Source organism: Euprymna scolopes, chromosome 41, assembly GCF_053919585.1.
Source record: "Euprymna scolopes isolate OS-2025 chromosome 41, ASM5391958v1, whole genome shotgun sequence".
Lineage (NCBI taxonomy): Eukaryota > Metazoa > Mollusca > Cephalopoda > Sepiida > Sepiolidae > Euprymna > Euprymna scolopes.
This window is the reverse complement of record NC_136522.1, coordinates 55,305,205-55,310,204: the sequence shown is the minus strand read 5'-3', so window position 1 is coordinate 55,310,204 and position 5,000 is coordinate 55,305,205. Positions and strand designations below refer to the sequence as shown.

Here is a 5,000-nt window from a genome sequence, read left to right as displayed (position 1 = left end):
TACTCACTATTCTAGACCCGTATCGAGGCGGTTATTGGGGCTGATAGCGGCTGCATCGATTAGATGTCAGCCCTGCTACATAATTTAGTTACGTGAATTAACGTTTTAAATAAACCTTTTAAAATTAACCTGTAGTGTCGTTTTCAGTGGGGCGACACTTTTCTAATTCAATCCTCAATATGGCATATACATTGCTCCGTATGCGTTAACAAAAAAGTGGGATGAAGAGAATTCTAAACAATAATTTTGAGGAGAGAATCTCATAGCCTAATAAAGTACCTTGTAATCAATGGAATTCTTAAGGAAAAAGCGCTTTATTTTGGTTGCTAAAAAGATTAGACTGGATATATATATATATATATATATATATATATATATATATATATATATATATATATATATTACATTTCCACCCCAAACAAGGCACATTTCCACTTTGGTGTAGGGGGCTACTATCAGGAGCAACAACTACTGGGGCACTTGAACTTCTGCACGTCAGTACAGTTGGGGAAGCAGGGGCATGGAATGGAATTCCAAAGTCTAGCTGTTCTGGGGAAGAAACTACTGGAGTAGAAAGATCTTTTACATCTAGGGATCTCTACAGTGTGGGAGTTGTATTTTGCAGCTTGTCGAGTCTGTCGAGGGTGTTCACGTCGTGGGGGCACAATTGCTTGCAATTCGTTGGAGCATTCACCATAAAAATACTTGTAGAACAGGCAGAGGGATGCAACGCTTCATCGATGGGACAGAGGCTGAAGCTGAGATGCCAGTTCAGGGTCTATCAGATTTGCGACTCTCTTTTGAACCTTGTCAAGGAGCGATAGTCTAGTAGCCGATGCACCAGCCGAAATACGACCGCAATACTCCATACATGGGCGAATGGTTGCCTTATAGAGGTACAGGATACTTTCGGGTGTTAGTAGTTTTCTAGCACAGTAGAGAGAGCCCACCTTCCTTGCAGCGGCCCTGGCGCAAATGCGAAGAATATATACACATTTTAGCTAAACATCTCTGCATATGCTATTACACATGATCAACCATTCAAAAAAAAAAAAACGCAGTTATCTTCATTGGAGTATGGCTGTCAGAATATCACGGAGATTTAGAGTAGTAACTCTTGTGTTTTTGTAACTCCATAGCTGTTTGTATAGAGCTAAGACTAAAGTCAATCTGTCAGAAGAAGGTAGCAATGAGATGTAAGAAAATCTGGCGTTTAGATATTTATATTGATTTTAGTATGTGTCGGTGGGAGGAATGTATTTTGGTTGGAGTTTTACGAGTCGAGTATTTAAGCAAACAATAATGTTTGCTTAAATAATAAAGATTATGCCATATATTTGTAACCGAGCACTTTTAACATAGATTAACATATAGGAAACAACCGCAATGCATTCATATATATATATATATATATATATATATATATATATATATATATATATATATATATATACACACACATACATACATGTGCTTATGTGTATTTATAAACTGTATAACTCCAAACACATGCAGACACACTCACACACACACTCGATCACACACACACTCACACACACACACACATATATATATACACACACTTACACAAACAGAGACAATTATATATATATATATATATATATATATATATATAGTTTATCGGTTGGTTTCCTATATGTGAAGCCAATTAAACTAGCGAGATTATTAAAGAGTGCAGTATGCAGGACAGAGTTGTTAGTTAATTTGTTGTGTACAATAAACAAACTGTGTGTATATATAATATATATATATGTGTGTGTGTGTGTGTTTGTGTGCGCAAAGAGCGGAGTAAACAACATATCTCATTTCTTATATTTGTTTATTCGTTAATAGTTTTATTTAGTTTAGATATTTATAAAGTTTTCGAGAATTTGTTTCAATCTAAGTAATGTTATTTCGTAAAATGTGTGTATTTTGTTCAGCTTTCATGATCCATTCATCTCTGAGCAAAATATAATAAATTTCTTAATAAAGGCCATGGTCTTATTCAAGTTGGACTTTTTTACGGAATTAAGGTCAAATGAATACACTTTACGGGAGTAAAGATTATTGATGGGCCGGACGAGTTCTATGAGAATTTATTTTTTTATAGCGTTTTTCGGTTTATGCTAGTGCCCGGGAGGCACTTTTTCCTGTGTTGGGTGTGGGTGCGTGTGATACTATGTGTTTTCTCTACACTTTTTGTATTAGAATGAACGCCTATGCAGCGGTAACATATTAAGCGAGTTGGGTTTTTTTTTGCAGTATTTTGTATATTTTTTTCTTTCAACTCGTTTTCCTAAACTTACCATGTTTAACAGTTCACATGCCGCTATTTGCATTTTTCAAAAACATCGGTAAACACTGTATGTTTTTCGAGTCGAATAACCACCTTGCCTTTTAATAAAAACACTAAAAACGTATCCAGTTAGGTAGCAAAGTAATTCATCTCGCCTTCGATAATATTTATTTATTATATATTTGTTATTAGACAACTTTTTCTAATCTATATGTATAGTAAAACAAAACTCCAAGTTTTAACCAAATCAGACATGGAGTTTCTTATTTATTTGTCTAATTTGTTTGAATATGTGAGTTAGATGCAAGTCCGTTTTTACTGTAGGGAAAATCGAGCTTTGGGTAGGAACAAACATGAAAATTAACTCTGTCTAGAAGGTTTTCTCCTCCACTGACCGGGGACAGAAAAAAGGAAGTGTAGTATCAGAAAGATACTACAGCTTAGTCTTAGCTAAAACGCCAAGGAGTCAACTCCGATAGCCAGACGGACTAATAGATGTATGATATAGACGCACATATTGATGTTGTTATTTTTATATACTCGATTCTTCCTTACAAAACATAATTCCGAACGAAGGGTTCAATCACGCAATATTTGCGATACATTGACTTCTTATGAAAAGTGACCACATAGGGTTTCTTTTCTGTTTGTTTGAGAGGGGGCAGGTTAAATACAAGGTTCACACCTCAAAACGAGCTACAATGAATTGGTTGAAAGCAACTATTGAAAAAGAGGTGTCTATATAAAAGCCCAGTACGTCCAAGGATGGAATATTGTTGCCATATCTGGGCAGGAGCTGCTAAAAACAGCCTATCCTGCCTTGACAGAGTACAAAATAGACTTCGTGGCTTAGTGGGGGATGCCCTTTTCTCTACCCTGCAACCTCTCTCACACAGAAGAGACGTTGCGAGCCTATCCTTGTTTTATCGTTATTTCCATGGCAGCTGCTCGTCTGAACTCCAATCTCTGATCCCCCCTCGCCAATCTTTCACGAAAAACACCCGTCTAGCTGAATCCACTGTGAAAAATTTCCCCCACTCTATATCTGTGCCTAAATCAAAACGCGGATTCCATGAACAAAGCTTCTTTCTTAGAACTGCACGCCTGTGGAACTCTGTTCCGTCTGCCTGCTTCCCTCCGGACTACAACTTTGATGTCTTCGATTCTAATGTTAACAAATTCCTTAAGAACCGCCCCCTTAATTAAACACTTCATCAAATCTCCACACTAACGTAATGTACTTGCAATAACCCTTATCCCTGAGTGGCTTCCGGGCCTTGATAAGAGATGATCACTGTGTAAAAAAAAAACAAAAAGAAACCCATACCAATTCATTTTATTAGGGATATTTTCGATTCAATCAGTGAGCGTTCTCATGTGTTCATGGACAACAATGGCCAATATTTTGAACACTTTCGATAATCAGCTGATTTCTATATTTGTTCACAGTATTTTGATGTAAGAAACTTTTCTTTCTTATGAGAAATGTTGGTTTTATGGTCATTTAAAGAGTGTATACATTTTATTGGGAGACGCTGAATATTAATTAAATTGTAGACAAACAAACGTACAGAGATACGTTATCTTATTACACGCACGCACGCACACATACATATATCCATCCATGCTTCCGTTTAGTCTTGAAAGACAAAGAATACAGCTTGGGGACAGAAGCATCTGTAATTGTGAGGCAAGGGTCAAGCAATCTCCAACCACACCTCTCCTAAACCGGCACTGTTTGAGTCCAGTTGCAAGGAGAAGACCAGGACGACTGGAAACAATGCCGAGATAAGCGGAGAGAACATACAGCACCTGTAATCCCCAAATGGTCACCCATTTAGTACTGACCAGGTTCAACGTTGCTAAACTTCAGTGATCCAGCGGGAACCGGTGTGTTGATGTGATTATTCCATATATATATGGAGGTGTATACCAGTTTAATACAATATAGAGATGGACGTATTTGAAGTATGGGATTTTAGAATAAAACTGGTTTACTCATAACATAGCCGACTAGGCAAACTCAATTCATATATTTTGCGAAGACAAGGAAGATCCCTTTCGAAAGCTAGTCACTGGTAAGGTTGTGTGCGAAATAAAGGGAAACTAGTGTGAATCAAAAGGCGGGGGTGACTGTGGTAATATGTGGTGGCGAAAACCAACGCGATAAATATTAAAGGAAAGAAAACAACTTTTCACACACCAAAACCAAAAATAACAGAAATAATTGCATTGCTATTTTTCCATTCTTTTTTTCGCACTTCTATTTTCAGAAAAAAATGCTTGTTTTTCTTCTCCCATTCTTCAGGTTAGTTTATATATTTCGGTATATTTGCTGCAACAATAAGTCAGCTGTATACTAGCATTTAGGGTTGAGTTAAATGCAAATATATCTGCATTAAATGATTTTTTTTAATCGAGAAATTGAATTGTGATCAACCCTCATCACAAACATCAGTGGCGTTACGTATAAAGTTCAAATTGTAGTATGCATAACATTGAATTATATCGTTGAAAACATAGCAGAATAACAACATATCCATTTGAAATTGTCCCAACGAAGGCGTCTCTGCTTCCTTCTCTTGAGCTTAATATTGTGAATCCTTGTTTCGCAATATTAAACTCTATTTAAGTATTGAACAATGGTAAACTAAAATAGATTCCAGTGCATAATATGGAATTATATTCTTGAAAGCGTAGT

The 5,000-nt window shown here is 36.5% G+C and overlaps 1 protein-coding gene across 1 annotated transcript in view; it reads left to right on the top strand.

The window, feature by feature from the left end:
• The window catches only part of LOC145266525 (carbonic anhydrase-related protein 10-like), an 892,910-nt gene that overhangs the window by 197,488 nt on the left and 690,422 nt on the right, over nt 1–5,000 (top strand). The window lies entirely within an intron of this gene.